The 17,611-nt window shown below is 33.8% G+C and overlaps 1 pseudogene; it reads left to right on the forward strand.

Moving 5' to 3' along the window:
* Positions 1 to 16,615: 16,615 nt before the first annotated feature.
* On the forward strand, positions 16,616 to 17,077 carry LOC111757956 (mitochondrial import inner membrane translocase subunit Tim9-like; annotated as a pseudogene).
* The last annotated feature ends 534 nt before the right edge of the window (positions 17,078 to 17,611 follow it).

Raw genomic sequence — 17,611 nt, forward strand, 5'->3', positions numbered from 1 at the left:
ATGTCCTTCTGTGTATCCTTGTGTGACTGCTCAGATGAAAATTATCTACAAATAGAATTATTACTAGTGAGCCCATAAAATTATACAGTAATATGTTTATTCCACAAATAAGCAGTATTGTTTGTTATGATTCAGAACTCTCTGAGAGAAGAATGCAAATCTGACAAAGTATTCTGCCTAACTTTAGCATTCTTGCAGATTAGTAGGTTTAGAAATAAATAATGTGGAGAAAAGGATGAATTATGAGACAAAATATGTCTCCGATAACTAGCCTTCCATTTGGAAGTTAATGAAATTGGTTGTGTAAATAACATCATAAACAACAATAAAGATGGGCTAAAATTAATTTAAAATAGTAAGCATTGCTTTGTATTAACTTGCGGGTAATAAAGTAGAGATGACTTTGATTTTCTTGGACCAGAAGAATCTTCTCAAGTAATAGCATAAATCTTAAATGTACACACTTGTCAAATTCAAAACATTTAAGCACATAGGAAAGGATACTATGAGTAAATATACAGAAGAAATATACAGAGATTTCTGTTATAAAGGGCATAAAAATTGATACCTAAAATAACCTGACTACCAAGAAATATATAAACAAAAGACAAACCTATTGTATAGTGCATAAATGACATAAAAACCAATAAAGGAAAATATATTCAAATGACAAATAAAATATGATAGGATGCAGAAATTTGTTATATATTTTTGGTTTAAGGCTGTTAGAAGTGCCACAAAACATACTTTGCATATATACTATTTACTAAAACTTTAATTTCTGTGGCATAGATTCAAAAGGATGCAGTAATCTGCAAACAGAATATAGCAAAACCAAGAAAAAGGTATCACTAGAGATACACAAATTTTGTAGTGATAAATTTTTAATACTGGTTGTTACAAATGGAAAAAGATACTTTTTACATATCTATTAAAATGTAAATTTTAAACATCTTTGGAAGATAATTTTTAATCTCTTATATAAATAAAAATATTCATCTTTATTCATTAATGCATTCTTTTGAATCTATCCCACAGAAATTAAAGTTTTAGTAAATAGTATATATGCAAAGTATGTTTTGTGGCACTTCTAACAGCCTTAAACCAAAAATATATAACAAATTTAAGTTAATAATAAAAGAAATTTTTGAGTAGAATACAAAATATGTTACATAGAAAAAACATTGTAAAAGAATTAATGACTTTTGTATCAATAGTGTTCCAGAAATTAACAACTGTCTGTGGAAAATGAAATATACATCCATATGGAAAGATAGATTTTGCTGTAAACATATTTACATCTGTCCTGTCAGTATGGAGACAAGTGGTGACATGTGAAAGACTGAAATGACTTGAGTAGATAAAGCTTACTTTAGAGAAAGACAGAAAGAAGCAGGGAAGGAAGGAGAGACAGAAAGACAGAGACAGCTCAAGGGAGAATGCAAGAGAGACACAGAGGGATAGAGAAACAGAGACAGAGAATAAAGACTGAGATAAAAAATCTTCACACCAAACAACTCTACTGTAGGTTAGACCAAAAATCACTAATGCAGACATGTTAGTTTTTATTTAAAAGAAGAAAAAAGACACAAGAAAGAAAATGAAAAAAGAGACAAACAACAAACCCAAAACAAAAACAGAATAGGTTTTCAAAACAAGATTTTTGGAATCTAACAATTGTAGTAGTGCATATTATTTAGCTTTAGAAGGGCTAAATAAAGGGCATGTTTAACAGACATAAACATATAAAATTGATAGCTGTCCTTTTCCAAAAACTAATACAATTAGTAGTATACATTAATCTAAATACTTTAACTTTTATGGGCACTTAATCTGACTTCAGAAATTCTGCTATTTGCTCCTCACAAACACAGATTTTTTGTTTTCCCAGCTGTGACCCTATCGGCTCCTGCAGCGTCCATCACATTCATCACCCTTAACAATACCGCTGCTCTAATTCCTGCATCCTCCATTCCCCTTGTATCCAGAACTTTATCTGAATAGCTATACAGTGCATGTGTATCCGTTTTAAAAGTTCTATCCTTCAAGGCCAGTCTCAGCTACATAGAAAGACCCTGTCTCCAAAAATAAGATAAGAATAAAATAAATTCTGTCCTTTGCCTCATTGTTCTTCCAAGTACACACTCCAACTCATTTCTCTGCATTTTCATGAGAATTCTTCACTTCATTAAGATGAAGATCAATTTTAGTCCTCCTCCTTACCTTGCCTAATATTTTGAGAATTAAACAAAAAGTAGGCTTATTTATGTGTACTCTGGGAAGTCACTCTTTAACTTCTACAGATACTAAATCATCTTTATTTTTTTACATTCTAAAGAACATTTGGAAAACAGCTCAGTAAGTCCCATCAATAGGTTAAAAATGCCTGAATGCAAAAATATTTCCCAAGTCATATATAGAAACTAGTCTGTAAAAACATTAGGCTTTGAGATGTTCATAATATTCTGCCTTTTTATAATACTAAAACATCTGAAAAGATTATTAAGGTTTGGAATCAGTGCATAAATATTTTAGCAATTAAACAAGACCCCCTAATATAACTGATCATCAGCATTAAGTAGAATTTATTGTTTTTGTTTTTTGTTTTTTAGAGACAGAGTTTTGTTATGCAGTTCAGGCTGAACATGAGTTCAATTTTTAGCCCACACTGGCCTCAAACTCATAGTGATCTTCCTGCCCCAACCTCTGGAATACTGGGAGGATAGCCATGTGATATCACTGCCTGTATATATAAAATTTTATAAAGATTGTTAGTTGCCAGGTCACCTATATACTTCAGATGCACAATATAAAACATAGTACAGAATTGTACAAGTCTATACCTCTTCTCAGTCACCTGCATGAGAACATAGTTATTGGGTCCCAGTTGTATGTTTGGGTCCACTCTGCTGATCTTAGATGATAAGAGCTTCATGCACCAACGCCATCCCTAGAAATACAAGCAGGTAAAACACATGTACAACTACCACACCTTGATATGTTTCCATGTGACCGGTTCTTTCCATGCTTGCAGATGCAGGAAGTAAGATTCAGCTAACTTTTTGGAAAAAAATGTAACCTTTTTAATTTCTGCAATTTTTAAAATGAATACCACAGTGCCCTGGAACCTCAAGAATATGAATCTTAATTCTAAACACAGATATTCCAAATTTTTGTCATTCACAAATTTTCTCCTAAAACCAAATACTAAATAAGCATTTCAAGTTTTAAAAAGTAAAATGTGTGAGGTGGCTGGAGGTTTAGCTTAGCAGCATAAGCACCTGCCTTGCAAGCAGGCAGTCATGAGTTTGAAAAGACCAAAAAAAAAAAAAAAAAAAAAAGTAAAATGTGTGATAGAAGGCATCACTCATTATTGACATATATTTGCAATTTGTATTTTATAGCTGTAAAAGTGAAAGAATGAAAAACAATTTAAAATACTTTGTTTTTTTAAAAATTTTATTTAAAAGGAAAAAGAAAAAACAAAACAAAACAAAGCTGTGTAAGGGTACAAGTAATACAGAACTACAAAAAAAAAAAAAAAAAAACAGTAAGAAATCACCAGTTAATAGATTACACATTATCATCTTAGAGATAGTTGCTCAAGTCACAGTATCAAAGCATACAAAGTGAACATTCAAACAGAGAGACTGCAAACAGTTGTGTTCAATGATACAACCAAAAACATTGATATGGTCAGCTATTTAACACCCCTAAACACACTTGCAGTTGTATCCTTTAGAGCACTTTTTTCCTTCTCTTTTTTACAACAAAATTTACACATTTTGGGTTTTGTTACTTGTTAGTTCTTATTACTTTTTTTGGAAGAGAATAAAGTCAAATATGGCAAAACAAAGCTGTCAGTCAAAACCAAGGATAGACATAGTACATGATGTAAGAACAGAGTACAAGGTTACCAACATTGGTTGCCATAATGTCTCTTGTTTCCTTAAAAAGAATTGTCTATCTCATTAGCTATTATAAAGTTGAACAAAACAGTAGAGAACAAGACCAATAAAACTTAAACATTGTAAACATTACAGGACTTCCAAAGGAGATAATAGTCAAACCACAATGGGCATCTTAGTGAATCTTATTGCCTTCAAAGTAGTTGCCTATACCCCCAAACTTGATACTATCATACAGAGTGGAACAGAGTCTAATCAGTCAAAACAAGCTAGTGGGAGTATTACAGGACTTCAAAACAAGTTAATAGGAAATCAAAAAAGTTACTATAATATATCCTGCTAATTTTTAAATTTTCCCCTTAATTAAAAAAACCATAAAAAATAACTGAATAATTTTTTTAGTGAATAAGGGAGAGATTGGGATAAAAGAGGACATAACAACATAACAATACAGGTCAAAGCATGACTGTTTCAGCAACCTAGTTCTTCACCACCAAATAACCCGATTTAATAGTAGTTACCATAGTGTCTATCTTTTTCCTTGAAATATTTGAATATAACTTCATATATTGTAGCTTCAAATATTTCCATATCAAGAAGCCCATCATAAAGCCTTTCCAATTAATAAGTGAAAACTTTATAAGGCTTCAAGGCCACATAATGGGGAATCATGATGACCACATACTTTTATATATTTGAATCCTTACTTACATTAGGGATTCTCAGTCAGATATACTGGCCTGGCTTCATCCTGAATACTGGAATTTAGGAGTAACTAAATGACAGGGAAAAGGTAATCCCTATTTTACCCTGCTTTGAGTCTACCATTTTAATTTCTATAATAGTTAATACTGATATAGACAAACATTCTCTGAGGTAACAGCAAGTCTGTGGTCACTTAATCTGTACTTACACCATTGAACATATTGCTCAGTCATTTGGTTAGTGCCTCTTGGAGTGTGACTTTTCTCTTAATTAAATTCACTGGGACCATAACATCATCCTGATGGCAGACTATGAACCTCCAGAGATGCTGTGAGCATAATAACTATATAGAAAAAGATTTATAGAAACCTATCCTCTGGGGAAATAAATCAGCAACTTAAGACCAAATCATAAAAAAGAAAAAATCAAATCTGGACACAAATGAAATTTGTAAGATGCACATTAAAATCATAAGCTTTATCTGAAAGAGATGAATATGATCAAAATATATGCATCTGTGAAAATGCCACTGAGCTCAAAGTTTTGGAAAATTAATATACACTATTAAAATACAATTTATATATTTTTTATTTTTAAAAAGTAAAACAGAAAAAGGGTAGAAATAATACAGAATTTTAAAATAGTAGTAAAATGTTAGCACTAGTTAATATATTACACATTGTTATCTTAGAAGTAGTTGCTCAAAGCATAAAAATCATAAAAATGAACAAACAATCAAAAAATGACAACATAAATTATTCTTTATGATGAACTAACAGAATTAGTTGTATGGTTATCTATCTTGCACACTTAAACATACAAATAGTTATATGTGTATACCTACACGTTGTTCTTTCCTTTTGAGCACTTTATTTCCCTTTCATTATTATATCTATTGTAAATTTTGGATCTCATTAATTTTTGTTTTTAATGGTTATTATTATTAATCTTTTACATTAGAGAGATAATACGATATTTACAAATGCAAGTCTGATATATTCTACTTGTGAGTGTAGCCTCGTCACCTCCATTTACCTATGAAAGCCTCAAGATCATCTTTTTAATAGCTGAGTAATTTTGTATTGTATAAAAATACTACATAGTTTTCATACATTCTGTGGTTGCTGGGCATTTTGGTTGTTTACAATATTTGGCTAATATAAATTGTACTCTATTAACATGGGTGCAATTATACCATTGTGATATGACATTTTCAGTTTTTCTGGGAAAATATCCAGGAGGGAATAGCTGGATTGAATGGGACTTCCACTCCTATTTTTTTTTGAGAAATCTCTATACTGATTGATGTACCCTGAAAAACTTTCTTTGAAATTTTGAGGAGAAATAAGATACTTCTATGACAAAGAACAACTGAAGAAATTCAAGTTCACCAAACCAACTCTAGAAAGAATACTGAAAGACATTCTAGAGAGGTAGAAATGACTATAATTCCCAGACCAAAAACAGAAGGAAACCACCAGATAGAGCAAAAAATTAAGGGGAAAAAAACAAAAAATCAATTTTTAAGTGACTTGGGTTGTAGGTAAATTTGGTGAATATGTAGTCTAGAATACACCTTTTCAGTTGCTCTCTGAACTCAAACGAGAAAAGGAAAAAAAAACATAGTTCTTGACTTTTCCTACTTGTGATGTATTTTATTATCTATGTATGTGTTATTGATCCCCTCAGGCATTGTATTTCTTCTGGATTCAGGTTTGTTAGGTATTATGTCTCTAGTACTAGGTACATTTCCTGTGTATAGTGGAAATATGTCTATTTGGAGGCATAAAATTGTTCAGAACAATTCCTGTTTGTCATTTCTGACGTTTACACTATGTTGTGTGTTCTTGATCTTTTCATTTTATTTATTTGAATTTTCTCTTCTTTATAAGAATTACCTAAAAACCTACCAATTTTGTTTCACCCTCTTAAAAGACTAACTTTTTTTTCTTGATTTTTTCCTGTTGTTTCCTATTAAGTTCTTGCTATGTCATGGCACTGATGTGTATTATTTCCTTCTTTCTGCTAATGTTGGGCTGATTTGTTCTTTTACTAATTCCGTTTGTGTAAAATTTGTCTATTTTATGAGATTTTTACTCTTTTGTTAAATGTTCTGTTTTACTGCAATAAACTTTTCTCTATTTACTCCTTCTATGTTTCATGTGTGTTAAAAGGCGCAACTTTTTAAAAAAATCAGACAATCATAAAACTTTCTGGATAATTATTAAGAGAAAAAATGTATCTTATGTGATCTGCACTTTGTAGCAGTTTTAATCACATAGACCAACACATGAAAACAGCAATGTCCATGCTCAATGAATGGACATCCAGAAAGTGTCATACAGGAAATATATATATATATATATATATATATATATATACATACACATATATATATATATAATTCAATTATATTATAAAATTAGTTGGAAGTAATATATAATGCAGTCATGCAATGTCTTGTTTGTGAACAGTTCAGTTCACAAACAGAAGCATTCAGCAAAATTTTGCTTCCAATCACACATTCCACATTAAGTGTTAAACACCATCTTCCCTAGAATTGTGAAACCAGGTTAGAGTATGAACCAAATTTCCACTGACAGATACTGACATAATTATAATTATCATATAATTTTCATAAGATAAAATATCTTACTTTATTTTTATTTATGAAGTACATATAATGCAATATTACTTTGCCTTACATAAGAATGGCATGCTGTTATTTATGACAATATGAGTGAACCTGAAGGATATAGTAGTATGACTTATAAGGTAGTAACATCACAATTATGAGATATAAATACTCTCACAGTAAAGAGTAGAACTGTGCTCATTAAAGATTTTCAATGAACCAATTAAAAGAAACAGACTGGCAGAATGGATCAAGAAACAAAATCCAACTATATGTTGTCTACAAGAAATCAATCTAACCCAAAAGGATACCCATAGACTGAAAGTTAAAGGATGGAAAACAATACTTCATGCAACAGGAACCCCCAAAAAAGTGGGGGTGGCTATTCTATTTGCAGACAATGTGAACTTCAAGCCAATAATAATCAGAAGGGATAAAGAAGGTCACTACATACTGCTTAGGGGAAAACTCCAAGAGAAAGAGATAACTATCTTAAATATATATCCACCAAATTCCAGAGCACCGAGTTATATAAAACAAGTACTAACAGAAATTAAAAACCAACTTAACAGTGACATAATTCTAACAGGAGATCTTCACACACCATTGACATACATACAACTTACCGGAATCTGTGGGACGCAATGAAAGCTGTCCTCAGAGGAAAATTTATTGCACTGAGTTCACACATCAGGAAAATAACGAATACAAATAAATAACCTGATATTACCACCTCAAATATCTAGAAAAAGAATAGCAAGTCAACCCCAAATCCAAAAGAAGAGAAGAAATGATAAAAATCAAAGCAAAAATGATAAAAATCAATGCAATAGAGACTAAAAAAAAAATCCAAAAAATCAATGAATCAAAGAGGTGGTTCTTTGAAAGAATAAATAAAATTGGCAAGCCCCTAACCAATCTTATTTTAAAAAGGGAAGAAAAAGCTCAAATTCATGCAATAATGAATGAAAGAGGAGAAATCACTACAGAACCTATAGAAATACAGAAAATCATCAACACCTATTTTGAAAAACTCTACTCTCAAAGGTTTGATAACACAGAGGAAATGGACAGATTCCAGAAGCATACGAAGTACCAAAGCTAGGTCATGAAGATGTAAAACTACTAAATAACCCAATTTCTGTTAATGAAATTGAAAACGTAGTTAAATCCTTACCTACAAAGAAGAGCCCAGGCCCAGACAGATTCACTGCAAAATTTTACAAGAAATACAAAGAAGACCTAATGCTAACACTCCTCAAACTCTTCAATGAAATTGAAAGGGAAGCAATCCTTCCTAAATTGTCCCTAGAAGCAAATATTACTCTAGTACCAAAATCTGAAAAGGACCCAACTGAAAAAGAGAACTACAGACCAATCTCCCTAATGAACACAGATGCAAAAATCCTCAATAAAATATTGGCAAATAGGATGCAGCAAATCATCAAGAAGATCATACACCATGACCAAGAGGGATTCATCCCAGGCTTGCAGGGATGGTTCAATATACGTAAATCAATAAATGTAATACATCATATCAATAGAGCCAAAAGTAAGAACCACATGATCATTTCTACAGATGCAGAAAAAGCTTTTGATAAGGTCCAACATTCATTTGTGATAAGAACCTTGCAGAAACTTGGAATAGATGGTCTTTACCTCAATATAATAAAGGACATCTATGACAAACCAACAGCCAATATCATATGAAATGGCCAAAAATTGAAGGCCTTTACTTTAAAATCAGACACAAGAAAAGCATGTCACTTATCACCATTCCCATTTAATATAGTACTGGAAATACTAGCCAAAGCAATTAGAAATGAGAGAGAAATAAAAGGCGTAAAGATAGGAAAAGAAAACGTTAAGCTATCGTTATTTGCAGATGACATGATACTCTATATAGAAGATCCCCAAAACTGCATTGAAAGACTGCTAGATGTAATAAATAAAATCAGTATTGTAGCTGGATATAAAGTCAATACTCAAAAATCAATACCACTCCTATACACTAACAACAAAGTCACAGACAGAGAAATAAGAGAAGCCACACCCTTTACGCTAGCAACCAAACAAATGAAATATCTAGGAATTACCCTCATGAAAGAAGTGAAAGACCTGTACTGGGAAAATTATAATACACTGACAAATGAAATTGAAGATGATCTCAGAAAATGGAAAAATATCCCTTGCTCATGGATAGGAAGAATACGTATTGTGAAAATGGCCATTCTCCCAAAACTTTTATACAGATTCAATGCAATCCCAATAAAAATACCATCAACATACCTCATAGAACTCGAGAAATAACTCCTAAAATTCATCTGGGGCGAGGAGAGACCTAGAATAGTAGGGACAGTTCTAAGCAGCAAAGGCAAGGCAGGAGGCATCACAATCCTGACTTGAAGTTATACTACAAAGCAACCATAGTAAAATCAACATGGTACTGGAACAAAACAGAGCTGAAGATCAGTGGAATAGATTAGAAGATACAACCACAACTACAAACACACTCAACCACCTTATCTTCAATAAAGGAGCCAAACATGTTCACTGGGAGAACGACAGTCTCTTTAATAAATGGTGCTGGAAAAACTGGCTCTCCATATGCCAAAAACTAAAACGAGACCCATGCCTATCACCATGTACTAAAATAAAATCTAAATGGAGCAAAGATCTAAATATTAAAACAGAAACACTAAATCTATTGGAAAAAAATTGGGTAAAAACCTTGAAGACATAGGAGTAGGTAAAGAATTCATGAATGTGACTCAAACCACACAGGAAATACTTTCCAGGGTCAATAACTGGGATCACATCTTATTAAAATGTTTCTGCATGTCAAAAGAAATCTCCAGCATAGTGAAAAGAAAACCCACAAACTGGGAAAAAATCTTAGTGAACAGACCCTCAGACAAAGGACTTCTGTCTAAAAAATATAAAGATTAAAAAAAATCAGACCCCCCAAAATTCAAAGACCCCATCCAAAAGTGGGCATCTGAGATAAATAAACAATTCTCAGATGAAGATATACAAATAGCAAACAAACATATGAAAAAATGTTCATCATCATTAATCATTAGAGAAATGCAAAATTACAACCACACTGAGATTTCATCTCACTCCTGAAAGAATGACCAAGATCAAGAAAACCACCAACAACAAATGCTGGAGAGGCTGTGGGCAAAAAGGAACTCTCCTGCACTGTTGGTGGGAGTGTAAACTAGTGCAACAATTGTGGAGGTCAGTCTGGAGATTTCTCAGAAAATTGGGACTGGAAGCCCCATTTGACTCAGCTATACCACTTCTAGGCATATTCCCAGAAGAACTGAAAGTCATACCACAGTGATATCTGTGCACCCATGTTTAGAGCAGCACAATTTGTAACAGCGAGATCTTGGAAACAACCTAAGTGTCCATCAACTGAAGAATGGGCAAAAAAGTGGTATTTATATATAATGGAGTACTACTCAGCCAGAAAGAATGATCACATTGAGACATTTATAAATAAATGGACGCAGCTTAAGGCCATACTCGTAAGTGAAATAAAACAAACTCACATGTATAAATACCAAATAGTTGATGGCGGAGAGATAGCAGCAGCTACAGAGGCTCTCGGAAAGACCCAGCTTAGAATCCAGGAATGGCATAGAGTGAGGAATCCTAAGCAAGAGAGGAGATATGCCCTGCTGACCCAAGAATGAACTGGGCTGAGAGAAACCAACTGGGAATGCAATCTGGGTGCTATAACAGAAACAGATAAAGCCTCAGCATGGAGGCTGGAGCCCGCACCATTGGAAACTGTGATTTGGGTTTCCTGCCACCGCGGCTGTGCCTGAATCGGCTCAGCAGGGAGACAGACGTGTGAAAGCTCTGAGAACAGGAATCAGTGAATGGAGTTGAGAGCAGGACAGGCGGGGAGCTGTGCATGGACCTGCGGGGAGTGAGAGAAACTGGGACTCTTCCATGATCTAGGAGGCTCCAACAGAGGACATTCTAGGACCAGGCAGACTTGCCGGAACAGGGTGCTGTAGTGACTTCAGTCATATATCCCCCTCTCAAGTGGGACTGGTGAGCAGTGCCTAGCCTACGTGACACTGGTGGCTAAGACCCAGTAGGCTAGCACAGACCAGGTCCCAGCACCTGAAGGTGACCTGGAGGAGCGGGCCCCACATAGGCTGCCTGGTCTGTAACTCCCTGGTGCACTGCGGTGGGCAGGAACACCTAGCCAGCGCAATTCAATCAGACTGTGGCCAACAGGGAAGGAAGCTGGGCCTCCTATATACGCTTGCATATATAAGGAACAAAAATATGGTAAGAGGGAGCAACAAGAAAGGCCCCTCGGCCCCCAATCCTGAGAAACAGGCAATAGTGGACACCACACCAATAGACATAAAGCGCTATCTCCAGAGCCTCATAGACGAGTTCAGGAATGAAGTTATTAATGACCTGAAGCTAGAAATAAGCAGAATAGTTAGAGAAATGCTAAGCACCACCCCCCCAAAAAAAAACAGATGGTGGAATGGAAGAAAAGAAAATGAGGGGAGAATTGTTTGGTGGAGAAAACAGAGAAAGCATAGAATATGTGAAGCAGGTTCAAAGAGATTACCAGGAAACTAAAAACTCTATCGAAAACTGGCATAACAGCTTGAAAGAAACTAAGGATAGATTATCTGAACTGGAGGCCAGATTTGTAATATGGGAGCATGAAATGGAAAACTTCTTAAAAATAACAAAGAAACAAACAACAATAATACAAAGACTAGAAGATGATGAGGATCTATAACTTAAGAATTAAGAACATAAAAGAAGAAGTAGGGACACAAACAAATGAACTACAAAAGCCACTCGCAGAAATAATCCAGGAGAATTTTCCTAATTTAGCAAAAGGTAAAGATACTCAGATGTATGGAGCATTCAGGACCCCAGCCACCTATAACCCAAACAGAGCTACACCCAGACATATAGTTATCAAAATACCAGAAATCTAATATAAGAACAGAATATTAAAAGCCTTCAGAGACAAGAAACAGATCACTTACAAGGGAACACCCATCAGAATTACAGCAGACTTCTCGGCACAAACCATCAAATCATGAAGAGCGTGGGGGGAAATAATTCAAGCTTTGAAAGATAATAACCACCAACCAAGATTGATATATCCTGCACAACTATCCCTGGAAATTGATGGAAAAACAAGGTGCTTCCAGGATAAATAGGAACTAGGGGAATATGCAACCACCAATTCAACTCTACAGAGAATACTGCAGGATATTCTAAAAAAGAAAAATACAAAGAATCCAGAAATAGTGGCAGAGAGGCCACAATGAATGGAGCAGAAACAAAATGAAGAAGACAAACTGACAACTAATGACAGAAAAAGAGCTCAACAGAAATGAGGCAGAGAAGACTGGATGATAGGAACAGCTATTTTGGAGAAAACGACGTCACAACATGTAATGCTGATTGAGTATCATCTTGTTTTGAAGTCTCATCAAGCTTTTGCTCTTCTGTCTCCATTGGTCTTAGCATGTTGTATCTTATTGGATTTTATTATATGTGATAGTATAAACAAAAACTTTTATAGACAAGGAGATTATACAGAAACCATTGTTCATTTTCTGTTAGTTGATTCTAAATACCCTGTAATACTGTCATTCTCTTGATTGGTTTTACATTGTTTTGATATATTTGATGCTGCAGTATACGAAGTTATACTCAAAGATTTGAAGGAAAGAGACAATATGGTAACTACTTTTATGTCGGGATTATCTTGTGGTAAACACTATTTTACTTAAATGGTTATGTTTTTTTTCTGCGCTGTTTTGTTGTTATGCCCTCTTTTATCTCAATCTCAATTTTATTATTTACTTTTTTATTTTTATCCTTTTAATTAAGGGAAAAATAAATTAAAAATAGCAGGATATATTATAGTAACCCACTTTGATTTACTATTAACTTGATTTGAATCCCTGTAGTGCTCTCACCATCTTGTTTTGACTGATGTCCCTCTATTCTGTTTTGCTTGATAATACCAGGTTCAAAGTATAGGCAACAGCTGTGAAGATAGTGGGATTTATTATGACACCCATTCTTGTTGACTATTATCTACTTTTGAAGACCTGTAATGTCTCCAATGTTTTGGTTTTGTTGGTTTCATTCTTTACTGTTTTGTTCAATTTTATTATAACTGATGATATAGGCAATTCTATTAGAGATAGTGGGAGGCATTATGGTATTCATTGTTGATAGCCTTGTATTATTGTTTTTACATTATCTATTATGTTCACCCTTTCAATTTGACCGACTCTGTTCTGTTATATCACATTTGGTTTTACTCTTTTCCAAAAAAGTAATAAGTGCTGTGAGAGCAATAAAACCCAAAATGTGTAATAGTCATTGTACAGAAGAGAGGAAAAGAAAGTGCTCTAAATGATATAACTGCATGTATATTTAAGTGTATAAGATAGACAATGATATTATTGAGTTTTGTTGGATCACTGAACAGAACTGTTTGGTCTCACTGTTTGAATGTTCACTATATAAGCTTTAATTTTGTAACTTGAACAAGTATTTCTAAGATGACAATATGTAATCCATTAACTAGTGATTTCCTACTGTTTATTTTTTTCTGAAATTCTGTATAACTTGTACCGTTTTTCTGCTTTTTTTTCTTTTTCTCCTTAAATAAAATAAATAAATAAATAAATAAATAAATAAATAAATACCGAATAGTTTCCCAGGTTAAAGAAATGATAAGAATACATAAAAGTAGGTGATAATCATGATTCCTAATCATATTGGTTTGAAGCCATATAATGTTTTCACTCATTAATTGCAATGGTTTTAACCTGGGTTGTTCGATTTTAGTATCTATGATAGTACGAATAGCTATTTTGAAGAAAACCACACAACATAAAAGCTAGTGCTGATTTAATATCATCTTGTTTTGAAGTCCTATCAAGCAGTGGTACATCTGTTTCCACTGGCTTTAACATGATGTATCTTACCATATTTCACTATATGCTACAGTATAAACAAAATTAATTATAGGCAAAGAGATAATATAGAAACCATTGTTTGTTTTCTATTAGCTGGGTCTAAATACCCTGTAATTCTTGCATTCTCTTGAATTGCTTCACACTGTCTTGATATGCTTGATGTTATAGCGTATGAAGTTACACTCAAATAATTCAAGGAAAGAGGCACTATGGTGACTACTATTATGTTAGATTATCAGGTGGTGAAACACAATGACGCTTGAATTATTCGGTTCTGACCTGCATTGTTCTGTTACAATGTCCTCTCTTATCTCAGTCTTCCTCCATTTTTTAAATTAACCTATTTTCTCTCATTTTTTTAATTAAGGTAAAATTAAATTAAAAAATACAGGACATATTATAGTAAGTTTCTTCGTTTTCCTATTAACCTGATTTGAACCCCAGTATTGCTCTCCCCATCTTGTTCTGTCTGATTACTCTATATTCTATTTTGTTTGATAGTATCAAGTTTGAGGGTATAGGCAACCACTTTGAAGGCAGTAAGATACAGTATGATGCCCATTATGGTTTGACTATTATCTTTTTTTTTAAGTCCTGTAAGGTCTCCAGTGTAGGTTTTATTGGTCTTTTTCTGTACTGTTTTGATCAGTTCTATTATACCTGATGATATAGGCAACTCAATTTAAAAATAGCAAAAGGCCCACTTTTGATCACCTGGTATTCTATTTTTGCATCATGTATTATGTCCGTCTTTCTGTTCTACCTGACACTGTTTTGCTTAGTCACATTTGGTTTTATTCTCTTCAAAATAAAAAAGTAATAAGAACTGTGGGAGTAATAAAACCCAAAAAGTGTAATTGTTATTTTAAAAAGAGAGGAAAGGAAAGTGGACTAAAGGATACAACCACAGATATGTTCGAGTGTGTAGGATGGAAAACCATATTACTGAGCTTTTGTTGGATCATTGAACGGAACTATCTACAATGTCACTGTATGAATGCCCACTTTATATGATTTAATTTTGTAATTTGGACAACTGTTTCTGGGAAGATAATATGTACCCTATTAACTGATGATTTATTACTGTATATTTTTTTCTTGAAATTCTGTATTACTTGTACCCTTTTACTGCTTTGTTTTTTCATGTCCTTTCTTTTTTGCTCTTTAAATTAAAAAAAACTTAAAAAAAAGATTGGATAAGCAATAAAAATGTTCCTACATGCTATGTGCAGCATATTAACTACAGCTATGAAGGCTGTATTATATACGTGAAATTTGCTAAAAAGATTATACTGTATTCATGAAGTGGCTAAAATGGCAAACCTTAAATATTTTAACCACAATAATAAATGAAAGAAAAAATATTGCCTCACAGAAATGATCAATGTTTTCATTAGACTGTGATGGAAATTTCACACATGTACACATTTGATATATGTACACATATCAAAACACCCAGAGTATGATTTAAATATATGTACTTTCTAATGAACAATTCATACACACTAACATAACTAGGAAAAGTACAAAATAGTACTAATGCCACTCTTAAAGTAAGTCAATTTCTCATAACATGTTTGTAGGTTTTTTTTCCCTATTGAATACATTCCAGTAGAGATTGAGAGATTATTGTGCTTCAAATTCATTTCAATATCATATTCAGCAGAACCAAGCCCCGGCAGCTAAATCAGGACTTATTGGACAGCTGCAGTGGGGATTGTCTAATTAGTAAATGGTTAGTACATATTTTAAGTCTGTTTTTGCTATCAATTTAAAGTCCAGTCCCTTATTGCCAGATAGGTCTTGCACATGATTTAAGTCCTTTGAGGTACTACATGGCAATGTTTGTTATGATCCCATTTGTTTCCTATCATGGTGAATGTTCCATGAATGAATGGGGGTATGTAAAGAAATCTCAAATCTGTCTTCAACTTCCTGTTTCTGTTCCAATACACATTCCAGCATTGGTTTCTTGAAAACTATGTGGCATATACGACTTCTTTTAGGAGCAAACCAAGCTGTATTAGCATTTAAATAAGGTTTCCATGACTTATTCTGAAAGTTAAGAACCTGTAAGACAATTATCATAATTCCTAGAAGCTACAAAATGCTGATAGAATAAGTCAAGGGAAATGAAAACAAGGCAGTTACCCACAGCTATGATAGAAAACCTCAACATTAACACATCTAGCCTCCTCTAATTATTCTTCAGGTTTAAAGAAATTCTAAATAACAACCTGTCAATATCTTTGTAGAAATTAACAAAACTGTATCAAGAATTTGCATGAAAATACAACATACAGTTGGCATTGCTTCTTCCATGTGTCCTCTGCCATTCCCAGGCTCAGGTCCTCCTTAAGCCTGACATGTCCTCCAGGGTCCCCCATAGCACTGCAGCCCCCAGTGACGTGGAAGAGAAAGAGCTGTGGGAGAAATCAGGCCCCCATGGACACTGGGTACAGGCTGGAGGCCTGCTTCTCAAGAACTCGGGGATCTCATGCTTTAGGAAAGATGACGATAAATATCCCAAAGAATAGGCTGTACAGATACCAGAATCTCATCAGATTTAACCATTTAGGGAATTCCAGGGAACCTCCAATAAATGTCCAGAACTCTACTTTTTGGACTGAGTTAAAGACTTTACAACAAGAGAAGTAAAACCTGAAGAAGTCAATTGTTCTGAACATTGCTTACAGAAATATTTAAAAATGACACAAAGAATATCTATGAGGTTTCAGAAATATCATATTCAGCAGAACCAAGCCCCGGCAGCTAAATCAGGACTTATTGGACAGCTGCAGTGGGGAAGACCTGCCGATGGACTCTGATTGGAGGGTGCCATCCATTAGCTGGGAAAGAGAACCCATCTAGGGAATTCCTGGTAGACAGGGGCACCACATGAAACCATCTGTCATGACGATTTGGCAAATGGAAATCACTGGAAATCCAAAATTGTTGCTCACCAGTCTTACTGTTCAGTGAAAATAGTAAGATGCGATGCTTACTGAGGCCTTCAGTTTCAGCAGCTTGGTCACTTCATTAGAAAGACAAGGCACTGTTTTTTCAATTGTGACTGTTAATTTAAAAATGAATATGTGTTCACTCATGTAAGAAAAGATTTATTATTGAAAGTGAAATAAATGGAAACATCATTGGGCAGTTATTTGTAATATATAGAGTGATGTATTTTGACTAGACTGTGGACAAGTCGAAATGTTTCTTTTTCCTTTTTTTTTAAATCGGTACCGGGGATCGAACTCACGACGGCTAAATCCTCAGCCCCTTCGAAATATTTCTCAATCAGTATCACTCTCCAAGCTTTCTTTTTCGTGTCTGCCTCAAATTGCTGGAAAATAGAGAAA

This window comes from Cavia porcellus, unplaced genomic scaffold (assembly GCF_034190915.1).
Source record: "Cavia porcellus strain 051 isolate PalLab524CR breed Dunkin Hartley unplaced genomic scaffold, mCavPor4.1 scaffold_17, whole genome shotgun sequence".
Taxonomy (NCBI): domain Eukaryota; kingdom Metazoa; phylum Chordata; class Mammalia; order Rodentia; family Caviidae; genus Cavia; species Cavia porcellus.